Source organism: Xyrauchen texanus, chromosome 6 (genome assembly GCF_025860055.1).
Source record: "Xyrauchen texanus isolate HMW12.3.18 chromosome 6, RBS_HiC_50CHRs, whole genome shotgun sequence".
Taxonomy (NCBI): Eukaryota; Metazoa; Chordata; class Actinopteri; order Cypriniformes; family Catostomidae; genus Xyrauchen; species Xyrauchen texanus.
In genome coordinates this window covers 32189887-32216701 of record NC_068281.1, presented here as the reverse complement: position 1 = coordinate 32216701, position 26815 = coordinate 32189887, and the positions used below count along the sequence as shown (strand labels likewise).

At 39.1% G+C, this 26815-nt stretch overlaps 1 protein-coding gene across 5 annotated transcripts in view; it reads right to left on the bottom strand.

The window, feature by feature from the left end:
• LOC127644694 (receptor-type tyrosine-protein phosphatase F-like) overlaps positions 1-26815 on the bottom strand; it is a 279674-nt gene that overhangs the window by 168994 nt on the left and 83865 nt on the right. For 4 of the 5 annotated variants that reach the window (XM_052128009.1, XM_052128011.1, XM_052128012.1 and 1 more), the window contains exon 1: positions 15827-16186. The exons of the other annotated variant lie outside the window; for it this stretch is intronic. The gene's annotated coding sequence lies outside the window, so the exon portion shown is untranslated. Of the gene's footprint in view, positions 1-15826; positions 16187-26815 lie in introns of those variants that run through there. 5 annotated transcript variants of the gene reach the window in all.

The following is a 26815-nucleotide window of genomic DNA, read 5'->3' as shown; positions in this document are numbered from 1 at the left end:
CCCAAACCAGCATATCACAAAGCGCATTCTGGGTTGAATGGGCAGTGCTGAACGGCGTGAGCGAGCGGAGTGGAATCTTCAAAAAGGCGCTCTTCGCTTAGGTGGAATTATCACCACTCCGCTCCCATGCTCAGGAAAGTAAATCTTTAGACAGATGAGGAGATAGCATTCATGTTGATGCAGATGAAGGAGCTGAACATTTTAAATACATAGACAGATGAAAAACTAGGACTGGCAAACATTTTAAAAAAAAGTCACTAAAAAGCTCGGAGAAACAAGATTTATACAAAATCTCCAAAAGGTCCACCGCTGACATCCTTGTTTCAAATAATCCATTACACATTGCATTATACATGCTTGGACATTGTGTCATGTTTTCATGGACAACACAAAAACCAGCTGTAATTCAACTATAACTGCACATGTAAACATGCTGAAAAAGAGTTGAATGATAAGTAACACAATTTAAACCACTTATGCATTAATTAGATGCACCCAGTGTTGGTAAATGATCCTTAGGAAGATGATCATTATTCTATTGGTCAAACCGTGATGGTTGTCTACTGTGACATGCTAATACAGCATCTTAACAAAGAGACGTTTCATTGCCATTATCATCATTCTAGACAATATCATCAGTGTGAATGCACTGGGAATCTCATCTTAAGCCCACTGTGTTCCTAGCAGCAAGGATAAATAAACTCTTCTCGACACTCTTTAGACTCATCCCCTTCCAATCACTCTGGTGCTAGTGATTGCTTTTCCCTTAATGGCCCATCCAAAGATAAAAACAACAGGAGATCTATGGCTGGGCCTTGTGTAGACAACCTTATTGACATCTTTACGGAAGATAAAGTGGAGTCCTTCCAACAAGACCTGTGTGGGAGAAGACTGTCCAACACCGATCTGTGAATTATACTTTGGTGTTGCTGTTCAAGTTTAATTTGTCATATTTTGTTATAAGTTTATAAAAGATTTGACCCCAAGAACACATCTCTAAAAATTTTGATTTGAACAGAGTTGGTAAACCTGATGTAATCAAATTAAAGGGAAGGAAAGCCAATTACTTTGTGCTACGTTTCATGTTGGAGACTTTCTCTTGATATAGCGGTCTGTACAGCCATACAATATTGTGCAATAGAGTTCTGCTACCCTGCTCATAGGATTTCAGATATTTGGTTATTTTCATTGGAAAAGTGGCAATGTCTATCAAACCTATTCGAAAACTTGTAGCAGAAAATAAATAAAATGTTATAAAAATATAAATAAGGTAAAACGGTACAAAATGTAAAAATCTATTTTTTTTGTTTAGAAAATGAGAGTGGTGCTAGTCCATATAAAACTCACTGCCACAATGCTAGGGTGTTATGGGTGGTGGCTACGGCTTTGTTAAGTGGTTGCTAAATACTTACCAAATGACACAAAGAGTTACAGGACTATATTTTCGTGAGTGTGCCAAGCACAGCCCTACATTTATGAGCTTTGTGTTAAACTTTATAGAGGTCATCGTTCATTTTTCAACAATAACAATTATTGTATTTATGATCTAATTTGTAATGTACCAATTTGTTATTTTGATTGTATTTTCATTTGTTTGAAGTGTAATTTGAGTTTAGAAATATTTTTGGTTTAACGTTATAACTGATGAGAATACAATTTTCTAAGCATATGAAAGGAGCGTGCTCATATTACTATTATTCTAATTCATTGCATACAGTCAATTTACACCAAAATCTTATGAATGTGCCGTTTTGAATAGATCGTTGGTGCTCGAGGGAAATGGACAATATAATAGGACGCATATGCTGCAATAACTGGAGAATTGCACTTGATCCAGTTATATATGATTTTGTGTTGCTAATGTTGCGCGTATGATTTTGCCAAACCATTTGCACCTAGACTTCGCACATACAAACACAAAAATACCAAAACTTCATGGCCCTGCACACCGACTTCGCGCTTATGACCAGGGTTGGTATGGTTACTCTTGCCATGTATTCCAATACAGAATACATAGTGTAAAATGTCATTTGTAACATATTCAGTTAGATTACTCAAGGTCAGCAATGTATTCTAAATACTTTGGATTTCTTCATCAGCACTGGTAGATTTTTTCACTTGTTTTGAATATAAAAAGCCAGTACAGTAAGACAAAATACACATGTATGTTAAAAATACATTCTCTGAAAAACCTATGAATGTGACACATCATAAGAAAGTGTTTCACCGCTGAGAGGACTAAATATTAATTGAAAACAAATTATAATAAAATGCAGTTATCTCTTCAGTAATCAAAATACTTTTTGAATGTAACTATTGTAATAACCAATTATTTAAATTGTAATTGTAGTGGAATACAGTTTAAATGCGTATTCCCGTTACATGTATCCCATTACTCTCCAACACTGCTTATGACTTATGCATAATGCTGCGCTTAGCACTAGCGCTCTAAAAACAGGGCCCACAAATAAAATGTGAATACTTTAAAGTATGTTTTTCAAAGTAAGCAATTGTAATAGTGATGCTTGTCTTAACAACCATCACTGGTTGAATATTTAAAATCTTACCACTAGAATACTTCCAGATTCATTGGTATCCAAGTTGGGCCGAACCATACTCTACGCAAATCCAGGAACATAGATGCAAACACTTGGCCACCATAAATGTGCAGGCCGATTGAACATGTTGAACATACGTTCCTGCGTTACCGTGGCAGCAACAATCCTCTGTCTCGAGGGAGATAGTGTTACTTTGAAGCATCTGTGCCATTAAACTGCATGTTATTTTTCAGGCAAGTTTCTATAAATATACTGACTTCAACTTACTTGCTCAGCAATATTCTTTTCACTATTCATTGCTATGACAGTAGTTGAAATTCAAGCACTTGCAGAGAGTATTTTTCTGCCATTATATTTTACTGGGCTCCATTGTCAGCTTTTTTTTTTTTTTATCCCATTAAAATATTTGACCCTCAAGCACAGCACAATGGAACATATTATGTATGATTCATCTAAAATATGTATTGGCTTAGAGTATTGACACGCCAGCAGTACTCATGAGACGTAAGGATCGTGAGCATGCATGTTTCCTCCAGCCCCTTACAATCATGGCATGAGTCTGCAATCACATTTGACTCATAGACATATTGTATAAGATGTAGTGACAATCCACTCATTTATTCAGTATGAATGCAGATAAAAAGAGCCAAGAGCTCTCTGAATAACCCATAACTCTGAGATTTACTGTCACATTTTGAAGATTACCAAAAGGCTTCCAGTTCTTTCCTGTTGTCACAAATCAATTGCGGAATAATTCAGTAGAAATGAGACGTACCAAAAAAACATAGGTTAAAACCATACTGGCTGACTACTTGGTGGAATTTGTTTCTGAATTATTACTGACGTGGCAGCATGAAGCAAAGATACAATTATGGTAGACAGCACTAGGTACACATAAGACACAATGACTCTGAATCCCCCACACCCTGTTAAGTTTACCCTCAGCTATGAGCACCATCATTGGCACTTGATCCACACACAGACAAGCCAAAGACATGTCAACAGAGACCAGTGTCACCTGAATCAACACTGCCTGTGACTGGATAAGCACACACTGACAATAAACACTTCGTTAGAACAAAATCCATTCCATTTTTAGGTTGTTTTCTTGGAGAATTACAATCAGAATTAATCAGAATGAGCTTTATTGCAAAGTATGCTTACACATACAAGGAATCTGTCTTGGTGAAAGAATCTTTCAGTGCACAACCAATACGACAAGACCAAGATAATAATAAAAAATAGAATAAAAAATTAAAAGTGAATAGAAATTATAAGTATGTATAGAAATACACAATAAGAATAATTATAAAAAATATATGTATGTACAAATACAAATCTGTTATCTACAGATGCAAGGGAAATGTTTGGCACAAGAGGTAGGGTATTGGATAAATAAAAATAGACAAAGCTGTGAATTACACATAATTATTGCTCAATGGGACCGTTTTAACGGCTCATGAGATGGATTGCCCGAGGTAAAAAAAACTGTTCCTGAGCCTGATGGTACTGGTGCTCAGTGGTCTGTAGCGCTGTCCAGAAGGTAACAGTTCAAAAAGGAATTGGGCTGGATGATTGAGGTTCTGAGTGATTTTTCCAGCCCTTTTCCTCACTCTGGAAGTGTACAGTGCTTGAAGGGAGGGCAGGGGGCAACCAATAATCCTCTCAGCAGTCCGAACTGTCCTTTGTAGTCTTCTGATGTCTGATTTTGTAGCTGAACCAAACCAGACAGTGACTGAAGTGCAGAGGACAGACTCAATGACTGCTGAGATGAACTTCCTCAGCTGGCGAAGGAAGTACAAACTCTGCTGGGCCTTTTTCAAAATGTAATCAATGATGCATTGAGTCACAATTAGGGGTGTGTTCTTCTACAGATACTGAAGATGCTAGAATGTCCCAAGCCCAAGATAAGACAGAACATGAAGTTCTTTTGTAATCTGTTAATGGATGAATCTCACAAAACCTGTCAAGAACATGAAGATAATTCACTGCAAAATCAACAAACAAAATATATTATTCTGTCATTTAAAAAAAAAGAAGCTTATTTTTAGGATGATTTAGTACACCCCTCGCTAGTTCTCATTACCGTAATACTATTGTAATACGAAAATGTATAACATGTTTATATGGCAGTATTTGTTGTAATGCTTTTAATTCATGCTGATTTAAATACATAACTGTACTATAGTAATATTTTAACTAGAATACCATAAAATATTTCTATATTAGTATTATGATAATCTAGTGAGAATCATCACTGAGAAAAGTGGGAGTTACAAAAAAAAAACAAAGTAAAACATCCAGAGGCATTATGCTAGTGATTGTAATGGTTCTACAAATAGGCTTAATTTTCTCTATGCAAAATATATTATTGGTAACACTTTACTAAAGGTTGTATTTTTTTAACAGTGGTAAGCACAATAGCTAACATAATCTTACAATGAGTGATACTTTTATGGCATTTATATATCTTGGTTTATGTTCTACATAGACATTTTACATTAAAAGTTGTATACATTAAGATTAGCTAATGCATCATGAACTAACATGAACAATAGTATTTCAATAAATTACCATTAATGTTAATACATTCAGTAAAAAGTTAGTTCATTATGCTAATGGTAATGAATAGATGCTTATTGTAAACTGTTATCCAGGTTGCAATTAAATGATATGTTTTCATGATCATGGACAATGAAGCCAGTCCTTGAAGCATAACTCTCACCACTTGAGATATATTTTACTTGTGAGTTATCAATACCAAGCCCTCAATCATTGCTGAAGGCACAGAGTGAAAACGAGAGCCGCAAACTCGAACAGCTATCAGAAAACTAAGACCTGATCAATCTTCAGAAATTGACTCAAAAGTGAGCAGCAGAGACTAGCATAAAGCCTGATGTTAACCCTTCAACTAAAAATACATGTGGATGTCTTGCAGGATATATGGCTTCTTTAAGACTCTAGTCTAGCCCTGAAACATAATCCTTTGTAGAGGCTCAGTTAGGGCAAGAATTCCATTCACATTGTTGATTTTCTTGTTATGGTTCGCAAAAGAATGCTCTTGATTATGTGAACTTCCTCTGCTTGACTGGAAGGGTGGCAAGAACCATTGTTTTCTTAGTTCTTTGCCATGTTAAGAGAAAGAGGAGCTTAACTTCTGGAAGCCTGTTAGCATACATTTCACCAATTTTCAGAAGGGGGACCATTCTGAAGAATGAAACGGGTGAGTCACCCTGGGACAACAGGTTAACTTGGGATTCATAATCTCCTCTAATTATACAGCAAATAAGGTAAATGAGATTTCTCAAGAACATCTCATTCATTTACACAGTTGGATATGAAGAACAGGCAATGGTGAAATAACTAGGTTGAATAAAGGACTGCCAACAACAAAATTTCAAACAAACTTTTGCTTCCTGAGATGCGAGTCCTACAAGTGTGGGTAAGCTGCAGTATTATCTGTCTGTGGGGTCTGCTGCCTCTGTTTGTGTCTCAGTTTCCATCTCTCAGCTCAACAACAGACATCTGTGGCAGATGGAGCCATATATCCCCACTGGTCTTGTGAGGCTCTGGATTTAAAATGTAAAAGAGCAAGCAGCGATGGGGAGGAAGGGGAGGTGATGCCATGGGGCAGCAGACATTAAGGAAGGCCAATTCAAACAATAACAGGGTTTCTATCCAAAACAAACCAACAAACCACAGTCCGGCTAGGTGGCAAGTGGCTGCTGCTGCATGAAAACAGCCATAACCAGGGGACAGAATGTAAATGAGCCCCATCTTCCAAGATGTTGGCTTGATCTAGCTTATTAGCCGTTTGTCAAGATCGCTAGGAGAGAGGACCCAAATGCAGGATGGCGAATAACGCGTTTTATTAATCAAAATAAAAACAACAAACAAAAACTACCCCGAAGGGGAAAAACACAGCCCAGGGCGACAAACACATTGACGGGCTGGAGCAGGAGAACCAACAGACATCCTCAAATCAGCGAACACAACCGACAGGAACCTAACAGAGAATGAAAATATAGCAAATATTCCACATAGTAAAGACAATGAACTGGCCCCAGACAGAGCACAAAGGGAGATTAAATAAAGGAGCAAACAGGGAGGGTAACAAGGGAGGCAGGTGGAACTAATAACAAGATAACAGGGCAAACAAGGGGGTGGGGTTATCACTCAAGACAGAGGAGTGCGGCAATGAGAATCCAAACAAAGCCACACACACACTCACAAAAATGACAGACACAAACAATGAGTGCATGCTGCCAGGATGACACAAGAGCAACATGCACTCATGCTAAAAAAAACAATAATACAAGAGAACCCATGACAAGACCAAAAAGGCAAGCCATGTATTTGCACACAAGACATTGACTAGATAAGACACGATTGCACACCACACAAGACAAAACACAAGTTCCTGGACTCAGCCGCCAAGTAAATAAAACCAAACAAACTGAAGTGGCTGAATCCAGACACAAGACAGAAACAAACAACACATAAGTGTCAGGACTCTGCCACAAAAGTAAAGAAAACAAAACTAAGGGCAGTATCCTGACACCATTTGAAAAGGACTCCATAATTAAGACAAGCTGGGCAGCTACATTTTAATTTAGGGATGAATCAAACAAAAATTGAGTGTTGTTTCCATTGTGATCCTGCTGAAAAGACCAATGTATCGACAGGTAAAGAAACATGTTTCCTTTTTTACTTGTGAATGAAGCCATTCGTTTTTTTTTTTTTTTCACTTTGACTTGGTGATGGATTTAACTAACAGGGCAGTGCACAGCAAAGCTGAAAGGAAGAGAGGGATTAGGCTGATAGTTGCTTTTCACTGGAATGCTCCACAACATAAAGGGTTTCTCTGACAGCTTGTGACTCACTTTGACCACGACAGGCAAATTACCCAGGGTTTCACTTGAAAGGAGTGAGATAAAGAGGCACCATGGCCTCCATCTCCAAAGCAGTCAATGTGCTTTTCTGCAAAATGGGTTTATAGTAGCACATCGTTTCCCTCCCTACCAATGGAATATAAGAGTTGAAGGGCCCCTTTGAGACAAAAGGCAGAAGCACTCACTCAAATTATAATAACAGCTTTAAAATAATACCTAAAGAACAACCTGCATATAGAATTTTTAGCTGATGTACTTTATACTTTATCGAAGCAGGACGATAAAGAAACTGGAAGGGGAGAGGTTCAATCAATATACCGCTGAAAAGTGCACTCTGTTGTTACAAAAATATGAGGACCCACAGAACCACAAACACAGTTACTAATAACTTTGAGCTGCCCACTATCTGCATCTAAGGCCCCAAGTAGGCCACTAACTTCAGCTGCCTTAAAGACTAGATTGATTCGGCTTTATATTTCACCTTGAAGACCATGAGCTGTCAGTACAAGGATGACGGTGAGTGCAGTTGACAGCAAACATCTGACAACATCCTTCCTATTCTCAGTCTGTGATGCCATGAATCTGGAAAGTAAAGACTATTTTACACCTCTGCCATTACCTGGCAAAAAATAGAAATCCTTCCATCTGCTTGGCTGAGACATGCCGACACCGTAATGTCGCATAAAATGGATTGAACAGAACCTGACATAAAATCCATCTTGTTTAGGTCATCCATCTACTCCTTTGTTATCTATCTCCCACCTCTTCCACACTGTCTAGACCACCTTTTCCCACTCACAGCTCTTCGATTTTCACCCCTTCTGCACTTACTGCCTCATATCTACCCACCCCTCAACCCCCCACCATGGCTGCAGGGTGGATGTACCTGCAGTAAAAACAGTTCTCAGACTATCAATTACCTCTTCAACAGACAGGCTCCTGTCTCAAACAGGTTCTGCAGCTCTGCCAACAGAACAACAAGCACAGACTTGTGTAAAAAAGCATTTGAGCAGCACCTACATTTACTTGCAAACATCAGGCTATATCTATCACTGCACTATGTACATATTTGTAAGTTATCTATGCAAAGCAAGAAACATTCACATTGCTTTTATAATTCCAGTTTCAATTATATTTGTGAAATTCACAAGCATACACATTTCTGAAAAAAACCGGACACACCTTTGTTTTAATTGCAGATTGTATCTGAATTTCATGTCAAAGTTTTTCTCAATTTCTAGCTAAACCCTGTCAGGTCAGCAAATGTTTATGATCTCTTACATGTCACACTGGACTGATTTTAGCTTGTAGAGACAGGGTGTTTCCCACATCCCAACTGTGGTGTTGACATGGTTTAGCATCTTGTAGTCCTAAATGTCAATGATAATTTGGAGCTGATTATACAGTTATATTGAAGGACACTGCATGTCGGTAAGTGACAGAGGCATGGCATCAACATAAAGGACATCTTGTCTCATCGTTATGCAAACCAAAACGGTAAAAAAAAAAAAAAAACGGATGAATTACAATTGCATAGTCAAAACAAAAATGAGGCAAATATGACGCCCACACTGTAGAAAATTTAAATTGGATAATGAGTAGTTACCGTAAAATATATGTTAATATTTTTTATATTATTTAAAAAGACAATACATGTAGTTTTACAGTTAAATGTTGTAAAAAGTAAATATTCCTGTATAATTAACGTTTAAACATTATATCATCTTTAACAAGAGTACATGTCATTTTTACAGTTAATTGTTAAAAGAAAAAAAATATGCATCAAACATCAACCCAGCCTTGTTTTCTTTTTAGATATGCAGTCAATAACCTACAAAAAAGGAAGTCTTAACTAATGCCTAAACTAAAGACTCTGCTAACTAAATTCAGCTGACTCGATACATGTGTTAACGGACTACGATAATGGCCTACTCGGACAACACATTGTTACCTAGTGCTGGCAGCAAATACTCAAAACAGACATAAGCAGCATATCTATCAACCACAAATAATATAATATTGAGCAGCAGCTGTCAGAGTTGCATTGGAGTGACGTCACCTCCCCTCTTCGAATGATTGGCTAGATTAGGAGCTGTCGATCAAGAACTAGTGGACCAATAGGAATGCAAAATGCCCCCCCTGATTTACATGAAACCGTACTCACAAGTTTGGAAAACCAAGCGCAGAACTTGAAAACAAAAACAAAGAAAAATACAGCGTACAAAAAAAAAAAAATAAATAAAATTTTGTAAGAGAGCACAAAAAACACATAACTAAGGAAAACATTATTTTGTTTGCAATTCTGATGACTTTGCTTTAATTTTTCAGTTGTTTTTTTTGTTTGTTTTTGCAGCATATTTTAAGTGTGTTTATATTTTTGATTCATGCTTGTTATTTTTGATCTGTGCTAATTATTTTGATCTGCGCTTTTTATTTATTTTTGCTCTTATTTTTTAATCTGCACTTATTTTTTGATTCATGCTTAATATTTGATGATATTCAGCAAGAATTTTGTCAATTTGTTTTATAAGCAAAAACAATGAAGTAAAGACATACAGGGCCACAAACTAAGGATTATCAATCTCATTAGCAAGTCCATCCACAATTTTTTGAGTAAGGAACAAGGGGGTGGGGTGAGGGATGTTTAAGACCAGATAATATTCATGGGGGGCACTGGGCTGAAAACACAACAATAATGTTCATCATCAATTTTATTGTCAGGAATTCTGTTAATAATCCTCTAGTACATTCATCCAATGTGTCTCATCACTCGGGGATGGCACCTTTGCAAAATGCTCAACTAAATTATCAAATAATTTTGGTTTTCCTGGAAGCATAATCTGCTTAAGGTAAATGTTGCGAGTTTGGTACTTTGTGTCCACTGGATATAATTCATGCATGAGACACAATGCAGCACACAAGGACATAAAGACATGCTAAAACAATGAATACATTTTCATTCACATATCCCAAACAAGTTGACACGTTCCCAGAATATTGCTGTGCAAAGCATTCTTGAGGAGGAGGATGACAAAAGCAGGTAAGAGAGCCACACTCATCATAAATACGAATGCTGTTAATACCTAAATGACATTGCTTTTGCACAGAAAGATTGTGGTGAATTCAATTGTCTAGTCAACATGTGGACTGCTTTATCCTTTACAAACAAACAGTCATACACCCTAAAACTCATAAAAGGACATGAAAAACAGCTCTGACAGGTATTATCCTTGCACTATTATTAGTTTTGGCTCACAAGGTGTGTTCTGTGGCCAGCATTGTCTACACCTGTTATGATGCTGTTTGGCTTAAAAAAAAAAAAAAAAAAAAAGGCTATGGAAAATGTAGTTCAGCAACCTCCCTAAAGTGTTTGTTTGATTCAAAAGATGATACCCATTGTAAACTTGTGACAGCTGAAATTGTATATTTTTAATACAAAGTATTAGATTCCAAAGGATTTCCAATAATATTCGTGAATCCACCTTTTTCTTGACTTCTCCATGGGTGGCGCCATTACGGAAAGAGACTTCCTCTCGGATGCTCCACACTTCCTCTTAGTTGTTGTTATCAGCTAGACTAACGTTACTGGTGATTGCGAGCAGTGCAGGCTCTGGATGAATATGTGCTGTTATAGGGTGTTATAACAACTACAGGTGGCTTAAAAACTACTGTAAAATGAATGTCACAACAATAAGCCCCCACAAAAGCTGCCAATGTTGAAACATTTCGAGTCAAACCAGATGTAATAAGCAGAGGCTTCATTAAACTAATTCTCTGTCACTTGCCTATTTTTTAAAACATTGACAGATAATTCCAAATTATGTCATTCATTTTGAAAGATAACAAAGATGAAAAACATTCCAACCAAGCTCCTTGTTTTTTATTAATCATCTTTACGAGGTTCATATATAATTTTGCGCTGTTGTTGCCAGAGTGCGTGAGAAGGTTCTACAGTTCTACACTTGTTAATGTAGAAATAATGTCATAAATTGGAAGTTCCTCTTCTGTCACTCACTCGACGTTGTGTCGAATGAAGTGACACAAGGGGTCTTCCTGGGAAGCCAAACATACCTTTGAATCTGAGAAAAAGCTAATGTCAAGTTGGCAGACAGAATTTGCATGCCCCGCCCAGACATACGGGTATAAAGGGAAGCGGGGCAGCAAGTGCCAATCAGAATTTTTCTTCAACAGCAAGCTGAATTCACCACTGAATTCTCTCCACTTCTGATGTTCATAAAAGCTGCCTCGCGTGCCTGGGCTGCGATCACACGCAGGCAGCGTTTTATGAATGTTCCTGTTCTCAGTGCAAGAAAATAGCCATTGCAACATTGCGGTCGCGGCTTTCTTTTCTCACGAGAGAAAGCCACTTCAGCCGCTCCCCACGTCGTTCCTTCTTCCCACGGGACCCGGCTGGCGATGAAGGCGATTTGGGGAAAGACGGGCTCTGTTTCGCAGGGTAAATCCCCACGAACCACCCGCCCCCCGGGTCCTTTCAGACGCCACCGCGACGGTAGCGGTAGTACATAAATCGCCAAGGCGGCGTGCGCTCTCGTCATATGTCACAACTCATCCGCCATCTCCTCCTTTGGAGTCAGCCGCGACTCAGGTTGCTGCACGCCACTCACATCCCTGGCAACCGCAACACGACTGCGGACGTGCTTTCGAGGCAGGTTTCGCCCAGCAGAGAGTGGAGGCTCCACCCCCAGGTGATATGGGACCAATTTGGCAAGGGACACATAGATCTCTTTGCCTCCCAAGACAACTCCCACTACCTGCTCTGGTACTCTCCGACCGGAGCTCTTCTCGGGACAGACGCGTTGGCACACAGCTGGCCCCGGGGGCTGCGCAAGTACGCATTTCCCCCAGTGAGCCTTCTTGCACCGATCTGTGCAAGATCAGGGAGGACGAGGAACAGGTCATCCTGGTGGCCCCTTACTGGCCCACCCAGGCCTGGTTCTCGGATCTTACGCTCCTTATGTGCCCTGAGGAAGGACCTTCTTTCTCAGGGATGGGGGACCCACTGGCACCTGCACCTAGACCTCTGGATCCACATTCGTGGATATTTAATCTTAATATCTCTCTCTCTCACTCTCTGATATACTTTACCATACAAATGTGTGTGTGATTTTTCTCATCTATTCAGGATTGTCGTCAACCTAATTTCCATACGCAGATATTAGTGACAAACTGATTTACGTTAAGTAAACACAGACTGTTCCTGTTGTTAGTGATTTTATAGTGCTTGGTAATGGGAATAAGTTGCAAAGAGGAAGACGTTTGCATCCGCACTGGAAGAACGTGCTAAGCATAATGGGTAATTTCGCTGCCTGTGAAAAAGGTGGATAGGAACAGGAGAAGAAAATCTTTGTATATACCTGTATACACAAACAAACTAATGTCTTAAGTTTGACTCTGGCATAAGTCCAGAGTATGGCTAAACATTTATTCACAAAGTATTTTAATTAAAATTTTGGCATATAGAGTTAAGAGTTTCACCCCTCATTTTAAGGTCTCAAGTCACGAAAAGACCTGTGAATGATACTGACAGACCACAAAGTGACTGTTTTTACAAACAAAGCAGTTTTAAGGACAAATATTAACGGGTGTAAAATATCTCCAACATGTGTTTCATCAGGAAGTGTGTAGATGACGTAGTACCAACCAAAACTATATGGATCTACCTGAAGCAAAAACCATGGATTTATAGCAATGTTCGTGCGGCACTTAATGCATGGACCTCCGATTTTAATTCCAGGAACGCGGAGGAGCATAAACAAGCCAGTTATGCCCTCCACAAAACTATTATAGCAGACAAATGCCAGTACAGGGACAAGATTAAAAGGACAGTATAACACTACCGACTCTTAGAAACATGTGGCAGGGAATTAATATAATCAGGGACTTCAAAGGGAATAAAAACGCTGCTGTGAACACCGCTGCCTCTCTGCCGGATGAGCTTAATACTTTTTATGCTCGTAAGGAAAATAACACCACCCTCATGGAGAGCTCTCGCGGCCAAAGCTACAAAGGTTTGTTCACTGTCCGTCTCTGTAGCGGATGTAACCAGAGCCTTCCAACGAGTGAATATCCGTAAAGCTGTGGGTCCAAATGGCATTTCGGGCCACGTCATCAGAGTAATGTTGTTTTTACGGATATTTTCAACATTTCCCTCTCTTTGTCTGTAGTCGCCACATGCTTTAAAATGTCCACCATTGCGTCTGTACCAAAGCAATCCAAAATCACTTGCTTAAATGACTGGCATCCTGTTGCTCTGACCCCCATCATCAGCAAATTCTAATCAGAGATTACATCTGCTCTGTGCTACCTGCCTCACTGTACTCACTGCAGTTTGCATGCCATTGCATCTATACTACACACTGCTCTCTCCCACCTGGAAAAAAGGAACAAAATGTTTGGCCCAAGATAAACACAATGCTACCAAATACTAACAAAGTGTATATAAACTTCTGACCCACTGGGAATGTGATGAAAGAAATAAAAGCTGAATGAAATAATTCTATATTACTATTATTATTTCACATTATCAAAATAAAGTAGTGATCCTAACTGACCTAAGGCAATGTTTTCTATGATTAAATGTATTTGGCTAAGGTGTATGTAAACTTCTGACTTCAATTGGGTGTGTGTGTGTGTGTGTATATATATTCCGTATATAGACATTTCTATAACCTTTCAGATTTTATTACTTTCACAGGCCTTGAAATCACAATAAAAAGTTGCATAATTTTTTTATTTTAAATTCTTTTGACATACCCCAGCGGGACTACCAAGTTTATTAATGCTGTAAAATAAATAATTACATTCATGCTTTTAGAGTCCATAAAGTTTTTGAGTTCCTACCAAAGTCTTAAATTCAACTGCATCTTCACCAGCAGCAAAATGTTGCTTCAACATGCTTTTTGGAAAGGCTTTCACTCTTTGGTGTGATCCCACACTCTACTGAGAAGAGCAGTTGGTGACATGACTGTGACGAAGTTGTAAAAGAAGAATTTGAGGGCACTGGTGTGTATGTGAGAGGTCAAGTGTGACAGACGAGGGGGTCGGCCACTACTGATAACACCACAAACTCCTGTGACTCCTGTTGTCGATTTCTTTTCTCTGTTGAGAGGTGGACATGTAGATGTAAAGATCAGAGTTGTTTGGCTTCAAGCAACTTTGCCTTGAAAAAGCTTTTATCAGGCTCTATTCTCCACTCCCCACACTGTTTAAGAGTTGCAAGTCTATACTGGTGAATGATTAACAGAACAGGAAGGTAATGGCTCAGATTTTGCACAGTTTTGAGAGAAAAGCTCTCAGTTCTCTCAAGAACACCCCCAGGAGGTCACAGCTTTTCATGCTAAACAAAGAGAGACAGACGTGCTATATTTACACCCCGTTCCCTTCCCAACTTTCCACCTTTAGAAAACCTAGGGAGATAGAAGCCAACGGAAGAATGTTTCTTTTCGGTTACAGTGGCACCCAAAGTTGAGCAAGGAACATATTGTGCAACACTCACTTTGCTTTTTGTATTGAGCTATTGCACATGGGTGAAAGAGCCAAAATCAGTCATTTTGCAGGGATATGTTTAAAATGGCCCAGCTTTTATAAAAAAAAACATCAGCAAACTGACACAGCCACTAGTCACAAGCCAATTTTCACACTCCCCAATAACATCTGGAGTTATGAGGAAGACAAAACATGTGTAGACATAACTTTACAACTGACAACAAAACTTATAATTTTCTTCTGTCACCTTTAATCAATGGTGTAGTCTCTCCTGAGCTGGCACTTTAAACAAAAAAAAACTCCTAAAAAAACACCCGCCAGAAAAAATCCTGAAAACTAAGACAGGATAAGGGGAGAGATAAATATAACTGAAAAAACAGGTTGCTTGACCTGAGACTTCATGCTGCCTCACAGCAGGGTCTCTATCACCGAATATCAGTGGTAGCTAGGGGACATTTGACCGCCTTCTATTCAAAGTTCCCTAAAAAAAAAAAAAAAAAAAAAAAAAAGGAGTGCTCTCAACAGACAGGGGCAATTTACCAAAGAGGTTGCTAATAGATGCAAGCCAAGATGAGGTTAAAGTTTTGTTTTTGGTTTAACAAGTGACAATAAAAGGACAAAAGACCCAGCAAAAGTGTAGTGGGAGGTGAAGAAATCTTTCACAATGGTGGAGTAAAATACCCCAAACTTTCCAAAAGGGTCAAATGTAAAGAAGAATACTTATAGCCTACTCATTTAATTATATTTCAGTCAAATTACCAATATTAAAAGGAAGGTTAGGCATCTTCTTTACATTCACCATTGTTTTTTGTTGAACAAGGAAAATAAGAGCATGTAACTTTGATTTCAACATTTGTTAATTTTACTTACCCATAACAATAAAATTCAGAAAATATCCAAAAGGTGAAATATGAATCCTTTTCTTATATCCCAAAAGCTTACTTCTATCCTTCACTTTTATTCCCAAGAGTGATCACCACAATAATAAAATCCTTGTGCAAGTAATATCCAGGTGGAGAGATCCTTGTTAATAGCTTCAAGTGGAACAGAAAACAAAAAGCCCACTTTTTCCCTAAAATTCAATCCAGTAGAAGTGTATAATTGAAGTTGTAGGAGTCTATTCTTTCTCCAGGGTTCTTAAATGTTAACTTGTGTCTGTATATTCCCACATCAGTGTGGTAAACTCTTGTTGATTTTAGAGAGAGTTGATCATAGTCCTTTCTGTGGGAAGCCTCCTCACACTCTGAACAGTCAGTCGTTCTGGGTGGAGCCAGTGTGATGTCAGAACAGGGGAGTTGAGTGCTTTCCACACAAATAGATGGGTGTTGTTTTTTTACTCACCTGTGTGCAAAGGTTCTACGTGATTGCCTGTGAGCTCTGACTCATCAGGAATCTTGGCAGGATGTACAGTTGTAAACAGTTTACATACACTTAGGTTGAAATCATTAAAACTCATTTCTTAACCACTCCAGATTTCATATTAGCAAACTATAGTTTTGGCAAGTCATTTAGGATATCTACTTTTTGCATGACAAGTAATTTTTCCAACAATTGTTTACAGATAGATTGTTTCACTTTTAATTGACTATATCTCAATTCCAGTAGGTTTACATAAACCAAGTTAACTGGGCCAAACGCAGCTTGGAAAATTCCAGAAAATGATGTCAAGCCTTCAGACAATGACATTCTGATAGGAGGTGAACTGCATTGGAGATGTACCTGTGGATGTATGTTAAGGCCTACCTTCAAATGCAGTGCCTCTTTGCTTGATATCATTGGAAAATGAAAGCCAAGACTTCAGAAAAAAAAAAAACAAAAACAACTGTGGACCTCCACAAGTCTGGTTCATCATTGGGAGCAATTTCCAAACACCTGAGGGTACCAAATTCATCTGTACAAACCATCATACCACTCAAGAAAGAGATGCATTCTGTCTCCAAGTGATGAACGTGGTTTGGTGCAAAAAGTGCAAATCAATCCCAGAACAACAGCAAAGGACCTTGTGAAGATGCTGGAGGAAACAGGTAGACAAGTATCTATATCCACAGTAAAACAAGTCCTATATCAATGCAACCTGAAAGGCTGCTCAGCAAGGAACTGCTGCTCCATAAAAAATCCAGACTATAGTTTGCAAGTGCACATGGGGACAAAGATCTTACTTTTTGAGAAATGTCCTCTGGTATAATAAAACAAAATTGAACTATTTGGCTATATTGACCATCGTTATGTTTGGAGGAAAAAGGGTGAGGCTTGAAAGCCGAAGATCACCATCCAAACCGTGAAGCATGGGGGTGGCAGCATCATAGAAAAGTTGTGGGCAGAATTGAAAAAGCGTGTCCGAGCAAGGAGGCCTAAAATCCTGACTCTGTTATACCAGTTCTGTCTGGGAGAATGGGCCAAACTTCCAGCAACTTATTATGAAAAGCTTGTGGAAGGCTACCCAAAACGTTTGACCGAAGTAAAACAATTTAAAAGGCAATGCTGCCAAATACTCCTAAGGTAATGTAAACTTCTGAGTTCAACTGTAAATGTTAATTTTTAAATCACATTACGAGGGAACTATGATTTTATATGATGTCCTGCTGTAAAAATGTGGGTAATATATTACAATGTGGTTCCTCTGAAACCACTGCTTTAAATATGGTCAACAGTCCAATGATTGTAACCAAAATGTAATATAAGCCTCAAGACCAAACAAAATCCAACTAGATGCATTTAAGTGCATATAAAAACAAGTTTAAATTTTGTAAAAGAAAGAAGCTTTTTTGTTTTAATTATAGTAGAGCATTTTCTTAGTACAGTTTCTTCTGCATAACTGATCAGGAATAGAGTGTTAAAATGGCATTACAAAACAAAAAACATCTATGAATTTTAGAGGTTCTGCTACAAACAACTAATGCAAACAATTATCCATCACACTTGTTTTCATTTCCCAGAATATAGACGTATGCACTTCAATGTTTAGATTTCACAATTCCTTATCAATATTTGACATTGCTATCACCAATATTTACAGTATATTTTCAACATACATGCATCATTAGAACATTTTCAGGTTAATGTAATCTTGTGGCATAGGACCGTGCAATTTATCAAAACTAGGAATGTAAACTTGACGTAAACCAATTCATCACGATACAATCTCGAATCGATTCTCTTGGCCTGCGATCCGATATTTGCCAATATTATGTGCCTATTTTACAAAATCAATTAAGTTTTTTTTTTGCAAACGCAACCAATAATATAATTATTTTATTCAGGTCTCTGTATCCACACAGGGACATCCACAGCAAAATAAGGTACATTAGATGTTGAAAAAAATTATACAGATAAATAATATAAAAAAATAAAAGGCACAGTAAGTGATCAGCACATGTTTGATAACAGCTAATTAATGGTTTCCAACTATCTGTTCTATCAACGGTTTTCTTGGCTACAACTTCCAAAGTTGTAAGGAAAAATTCTGTTGCAGTTAACTGGGATACACTTTAGTAAGGCTGTTGAGGTGTAGATGTGTAACGTCTTATAACTGATGCTAGTGCTGGGCAGCAGGTGATTTCTCTTTCCCTCATTAGTGCTGTTCAGAATGTCAGCGTTGTAAAGACGTTTCACGTGATGATTGAACTGCACCATGGTACTTAAAAATAGCAAATTATCATGTCAAATTAAATTGTGAGCCTCTCTGCATTTGTCACGAGAGCTCACATTTTAAAGAGTGCCCGGTTGATGTGCTCGCATGGATTGTAGAGCACAATTTGGCTTCAAAGACCCTGCATACATCCGTGTCCCACATGAAAAGCAAATTTAGCACTCATTAAGTCAAATTAATGTAATAATGTTGCTTCATTGCCTGACGGAAATGTGTATGGATGTGGCAGACATGAGAGTATTAAATTAAAGGTACATCTTAAAAATGTCTATATCGATATTTACACATTGTATAGATAATATTGGATCGTTGGTCATTGGTTCGATGCATTGATTCAGACAGATGGATGATTACACCCCTAATCAAAACCAAAAAAATAATTTGCATGTGCAATTTCTCATCAAGCTGGAATTTTCATTATTTTTTACTCAGAAATATGTGCAGTTTAAGTTGCCATTCTGGTTGATGCAAATCTTGATGAGCACACTGACGAGTTCTCACCAATCAGAATGCAGTGCACAAACATTTTTTACAGTGATAACAGAAAATAAAATTACATTTACAATATCTGTATAAAAAATGCAAATAAAATATAAATAAATCGGGTTATATTTTCTTGTCCATACTGCACAGCCCTACTGTGGAGAACATCTAAGACGCAATTTTCAGTTCAGAGTTCAGCCATAGCAATTCTACACTATTCTTGATCCATGAACACTCTGTGCAGACAATGACATCCTAAAGGATACATTAAACCCATTCCCGATCACTTCTCTCTTATTATCAGATGAACATTTCTGTGATAGGTTTAGGCTCCTTAAGAGGAGAGATGATGTGGACATTAGAGACTACTTTTTAGAGCATAATTACACTTATATCCACAAAGGTCCCATTGCTCTGCCTCCCCCAGAGAAAACTCCTGTAAACTGTATCTGTGTGACATCTTTGCTACTGTAAACTAGGGCTGCACAATTAAATCAAATTTAAAAAAAAAATCAAGATTGCATTAACTAATAGAGAAACATTTTAATTACAATATTCCATTTAGGTCCGATAGCATCAAAATGTCATTGAGCGTGTTAACATGCACAATGTTATACCTGGATGCTTAGTAAACCGTCAATGTGTAAAGTCACGTTCTTTAACTAGGTCATTAATGGTTAAACAAAAACACACCTAGATTTTTGGCCATTACAGCAATTTCGTGTTGCATGTAAACACAATGTTATGGCATCTTTAGAAAATCACAATCATTTAAAATGTCATGTAAACACTGTTTTCTTGCATTGAGTTTTTAGAATGCGCAGATTTTTGATAGTTTTCTGCATGCTGTGCAAGTAAACACACTCAATCTGAAGTTGACCATTTAGTCTTGATTTAAATGTGAATTAAACAGCACTGAAGTAATCCAGGACAGCTTGTTCTAAGCTTGATTTGGGTGTGTTTTAATGTAAATTCCAATTGAAATTATTGGGAAATAATTGATGATTATGATTTTTGTAATAATAGTGCAGCCCTGCTGTAAACTATGACACTTGTTGTAGATCACTGAGGGAAAGCTGTTCTTCATCCTTCTTGTGTGATGTGGGTAGAGGGCAAACCATGGAGTGACTGTAGAAAGAGGTTAAGAATGCCTCACTGCAACTGTTGCCCTTCCTGCCCCACTTTCTCTATGAGCTTTTGAGCCATCACATGCCAAGATAAAAGAAAGACTAAAATATCCCTCAGACTAAAGCCTGGCCCAGTGTCTCTTTAATTTCGGTGGAGTAGTGGCTGAAACAACTTTAGCATTTACGATGAAGTCGTTAGCGGAGGCAGAGAGCCCAACACAGCTGTCAATTACTTAATATCCACCAGCGCCCTCACAGTAATTTAAATCAATTTACTGACACCTTATCCAAGATTCAAGCGTAGAGATGGGTTTCTCTACAAATAGGGAAACACAAATGAGACAATAGAGATGGGCAACAGATCGTTGTGAAAGTTCCCAAAGCTTCTCACCTAAGGTTGGTTTCATAATCTGGATTTCTATATAATAGTAATAGTTAAGACCAAATAAGTTACTGAATAACAACACAAATGATCGATTCAAAACTTTACTGAACAATGATTCTCTAAAAGGATTACCCTCTCTGCAAAACGTACTTTCTGTGACTTGAGAAACTGAATCGCTTTCTCTACTTGCCATTTTCAACTACACACAACATGTGCAGAACTGTGATGTCAATAAATTGACCCACCCGAAACACAGGGAGCTTGTTGATCTATAGAGCCATACAGGCGCATTAGCAGAGGATGTAACTGTGCCTGTATATTTGAGGCTTTGATTCCTTCTCCAAACCTTTTGCTCCAGATGCGTCATTAAACTTGAGGTGAGCCATGGTGTCAATGCTTACCAAACCGTGGGTGGTAAACCATACGGTTCGTTTCTTTACAGAGAACTGCTACGCCTATATATCTGCTATATATCCCTCATAGGGTAATAATTAGGGATGCACCGAAATTTCGGCGGCCGAAATTTTTCGGCCGAAAATGGCACTTTCGGTTTTCGGCCGAAAGAGAAAAAAGGCCGAAAATATGAGCCGAAAATACATACCTCCTCGCCCCGCCCCTCAGTGCTCTGATTTCACTCTGGATCGATCTAGCCCTTATCACGGCGCTACCAAACAAAGGCCGATCATGTCAGCGGTGTGGAAATTCTTCAAAGTTTCTGATAAGGACATCACATTTGCGATCTGCAGTGTTTGTTCAGCAGAACTTTCAAGATATATATATATATATATACAGAGTACAGCAAGAGCTTCTACAGGAAAGTGCCCCGATCCACTGCAGTGCCACAACTAGCGCTGCTACAACACAACTTGAGGCGTATCTAGCTGAACTACGCCAGAAGCGACAATCCCCTTGACTACGGTCGCATAAACAAAGACCGCTTTCCTTTGCTTGCACGGATTGCGCACAGGTATTTATCTGCCCAAGCACCAGCACAGAGAGTGAGAGTCTATTCAGTGCAGCATCTCATGTTCTTGATGAGCTTTCTTACAGGAGAGACTGTCAGAAAGTTTAGCAACTTTTGTTCTTGAAGAGAAACCGGTCACTTGTAGTTAAATAGAAAGCGGTCCAATTTGATGTGTATAGCAATTACATTACACTTGTTCTTCACATGAGGATACATCTGTCATTTACAGTTGAGGTTGGATTTAGTTCAATTACTGCTGTTTTGCACTGTTGTTTTGCACAATAATGTTCACTTAAAGTGTACATATGTTAACATAAACAGAATAGAGCACTGATCTATATATATAATTATATATTATAGTTAGATCAGTGGAATAGAGGCCCTCTGCCATTCTGTGTTCTGCCTTTTTGTTTTAATAAAAATTACTGTTGCATATTTAAACTTTTTGAAAGATGCTAGCTAAGTTCATTACTTGACTGTTGTTTTGCGTATAATAGTTTTCTAAAACTTTACATTATTTGGATAATTGTTAATACAATCTGTAAAATTAGATTTTTACAGAACTGAATGAAGAATAATATTTAATAATGTTTTAATATATTTTTTGTCCAATATTGGTTACTTTCAATAAAAGTGTGATTTATTTTATTGGTTTGTAGTATTTCAATTCAGATTCATTAAATTCATGAAATTAATTAAAAAGTATAATGTTAATACAATTATACACAAATATATATATATATATATATATATATATATATATATATATATATATATATATATATATATATATATATATATATATATATAAAATTTTCTTCTTAAATAGGTAAAAAAAAAAAAAAAAAAAAGTACATTTCGGTTTCGGTTTTCGGCCAAGTGCATCCTGGATTTTCGGTTTCGGCCCAGAATTTTAATTTCGGTGCATCCCTAGTAATAATGTTTATTAAATAGACAGTTCAGACTGCTTTGAGTCATACCTAAGATCACCCCTTTTAAAATTACTGTAATTTACAGACTCTCGTGTCTCCACTAGAAATCAGAGATGGGACTATATATCGGATTTCAACATATCGTGAATCAAAAAAATTCATATAACCATATTAAGACAAAACTCGCTCTCAAAATTTGCAACATTCTTTTCTGTCCACATGGAGTTCTTAAAAGAAGGTTCAGGAGGATTTTGCTCATCTAATCTGCCAATTAACCTGCAGGCTGCTAAGTATATAAACCGCAGCTTACCTCACTCTAGCAACAGTCTCTCCGGCATCTGGCCCCACCCATTTACCCGCAACAGATCTATGCAGCGAGAGACCTGACTGCAACTCTGCTGTGAAGCATTTGGCCTCTTCAGATAAACTCCTCCATTGTAAATAATCACATTACTTAACAGACGCTGCAGCAGCAGCTCTCTATTTTTATACTTTGAAGCATTGGCTGCTGCCATTTTAACTGTTGAGTTCTAACCTGTCTTTCCAATTGCAGCTTCAATTTAAAGAGGCATTTTATTCCCACACACTCCATTGCTTCAATCCAGTTGTATCACACAGGTGGTTCCACTCAGCTTAATTACTGAATTTCAGCTGTCTCTCACAGCTCCAGAGAAAACTCCTCACCCAAGTCAATCCATTCAATAATGATTGCAAATCCATTTGTCCTGCATAACCTTATGCAGCGCAGAGCTGCAGCTTTTTATTCTCAGATAATGTTATGCTGTTGCTCACATTATTGTTTCTAAAGCTGTAATTCCCAGCTAGACCATTTCTCCTGCATATCAGTATGCAGTGCAGAGCTGCAGATATTTTTATTCTTATATCATTTTATTATCCCAGGAAGTTGTGAATACTGTACAGCTTGTAGTGGATGGGGTTTCAGTCCTCTGCAATCAATCTTCTTAATTATCAATATTTCATATCCCTCACACTGCATCAGTTTAGCTTTTCAAGCAGCAATATTTCATTTTACTAAATTATTCGGTTCACATTGATCATGTTAGGTGATCGTGCGCTCTGCCTGCAAGGCGGCTGCGCACCTGAGTTTTGGTTCACAAATGTTGATCTGTTTACCATAGTGTTTGCATGCCTGAGTGTACTTCCCAACGGGAATACGGTTTCAAATATTCTTGCACACCGTTATGCATTATTTCTTCAGTGTACGGGGTCTAATTACATCCATTAAATTGAGATAATGCTTCTTGCGTTCTGCTGGTCGCTACTATCGTACGTCAAATCACAAAGTGTTTCTTGACTTCATATGTCTACATCCACTATTCTCCTAAATCAGCAACCAATGACACGTGTGACAGCATTGGCATGTGGAGGTGTAATCACTGGCATGCCAGCAACAGCGAGAAAGGAGTAGACTATTTTATTCATATGAAATTCCGCACCTGCATTCCAATCTACATCTTGATGTAAACCTTTCTAATGATCACGCATGCGCGAGTTAACGTGCCCGAGTGAATTCGGCCACCTACCTAATCCCGCAGGGCTATGCTACAGCAGTGCCCCGCTCGATTGTAACTGTAAACATAATTTTTTCGAACTATTGCTTCCCTTACATGCGTGTACAAATGTAATTGCCATGTTTTCCTAACTAACCTTTTGCTTCCCTTACAAGTGCGTATAGATTAAATTGGCATGTTTTACTAACTAAACTTTTGCTTTCCTTACAGGTACGTAAACAGTTATTTCTATTTTCTCCACAGGCGCTCTCAACTTCTATGTTTGATACCTTTATTGAAGTGCATCTACAACAATGGAAGCACTTTCATTCCTCCAGTCTGAGCAGCACCTTGCTTGATGCTGCCACAGCAGTGCCTCACATGATGCTGCCGCAGCAGCAATCTACTTGATCCTGCCACAGCAGTGTCCGCTGATGCTACGCTGCAGTGCCCAACTGGAATGCAATTGTAATTGTAATGTTTTCCTAACTAAACTATTGCTTCCCTTACAGGCATGATAAAATAGAATTGTCATGTTATCCTACCTAACCTTTTGCTTCCCGTACAGGCAGTGATTTTGATAAAATTGCGGTAAATGTTCCGAACTCTCTCTGAGCAAAATTCAGTGATGAGTTTAACAACACTCGACACATGCAACAGCATCGGTAGCCATCAAGCTATCTGTGGTCCAGTTCTAGAAGAGAACGTCTCGGGTTACATGTGTAACCCTTGTTCCCTGAAAAAGGCGGAACGAGATGTTGCGCTGCTAAGCGCTACGGGGAACAGCTTTCGCTGTGAGCCGAGCTGAAATATTGTGTGAAACACGTCAATGAACATTGACCGGAATTTATAGCCTCGGCTGATGTAATCATTAGATGCACCTGAGGCCAGGCTATAAATGGATACGTCACCAGGTGTCGTCAGATACTTCTTTTTGAAGAGCAGTCCTGGGACGTCCCAGTGTGGCAAAGCAGCACAACATCTCGTTCCGCCTTTTTCAGGGAACAAGGGTTACACATGTAACCCGAGATGTTCCCTTTACAAAAGGCTTCACTACGATGTTGCGCTGCTAAGCGCTACGGGGAACGCAATACCCACGCCGCCACACTTGGGGCTGTCCGGACCCCTACGGTTGTGCAGTGTACTCACAAAAACGCGATAGGTCTCAGACATGAGCTTGAGATGTCGACTCAAGGGCATAAGAGCCAGGAGTAGCATAAACATCTAAAACATAAATTTTTTTGATGAATGTGTGCGGAGAGGACCAGTCTGCCGCATCACAAACTTGTTCAGGCATGAGCTGAGATGTCGACTCAAGGGCATAAGAGCCCAGAGTAGCAAAGCATCTAACCCACAAAGTTCGATGAATGTGTGCGAAGAGAACCCTATCGCAACACAAACTCGTCATAAAAACTGATGAATGTGAGCGGAGAGGACCAGCCTGCCGCATCACAAACTTGTTCAGGCATGAGCTGAGATGTCGACTCAAGGGCATAAGAGCCCAGAGTAGCAAAGCATCTAACCCATAAAGTTCGATGAATGTGTGCGAAGAGAACCCTATCGCAACACAAACTTGTCATAAAAACTGATGAATGTGAGCGGAGAGGACCAGCCTGCCGCATCACAAACTTGTTTAGGCATGGGCTGAGATGTCGACTCAAGGACATAAGAGTCCGGAGTAGCAAAGCATCTAAACCATAAAATGTGATTAGTGTGTGCGGAGAGTGCCAACCTGCCGCACCACAAACTTGTTCGGTGTCAACTCAAGGGCGTAAGAGCCAAGAGTGGCAAGAACATCCAAACTATAAAAGTTAATGAATGTGCGCGGAGAGGACCAACCTGCCGCACCACAAACTTGCTGCAGACGGAGACCTCTAGCCAAGGCTTTAGAGGAGGAGAGCCCTCTGGAAGAGTGTGCCCTAAAACCTACTGGCAAAGCTTGAACGCGCGCCTCGTAGGCCCGGGCAGTAAGGTCCCTCACCCAAAGTGACAACCCGGACACGGCTTCAAAGTGAAGAACTGCTGCCCTGACTTTACGCCACTAGCAAATGCGGTGGACATAATTCTGAAGGGCACAGACTGGACAAAGTCTGAGTAGTCTTTAGCTGCTCCAGCATTACAAACGGCAGGGAGCAGAAGGCTTAGAGAATGACTGGCCAAGGGTCGAGAAAGGCACCTTGGGCAGGTAGTCAGGGTGAGGGTGCAAAGAATGCTCTTGGTCCTACCTGAGGCAACTCAAAACAGGCCGGCAAAAGAGACAGTGCCTGTAGGTACCAAAGTCTCCTTAGAGACGTAATTGCCATATGAAAAACCATCTTGAGAGTCAGAAGTCTACCAAACGCTGACTCTAGAGGTTTTAAAAAGGGGGGTCTTACCCTATGAAGAGGTCCTAGCAAGGATGCCTCTTAGAGGGCACCCCACCCACCAAGGCGTGGCAAACCGAAGTGGAAGCCACATAGAACCCGGCAGTGGCGAGGCAAGTGCCCGCTGACAGTTCTTTCCACAGAAAATCCAGAACTGAAGCAAACTGGCAGTTAGCTGGTTCTGTAATTTGAACTTATTAGAAGGAAACGCATGCAGGCACAGTTGTGCCATGTATGCGCCACCACGATCAGCACCCCCGAGGGGGGGGGGCTGGGTGACTCGGGGAGAAGTAGAGGAGACATTGCGCTATCAACAGAGGCGAAGAGGTCCTCTTCTGCCCTGTAAAATCTACCCAGATCAGTTCCAAGGGAGGGAGCCCTTGCGCTTGCAATGGTCTCGATAACTTCAGGAGAAAGCCCTGTGAACCTCAGTTGGTACCCTACA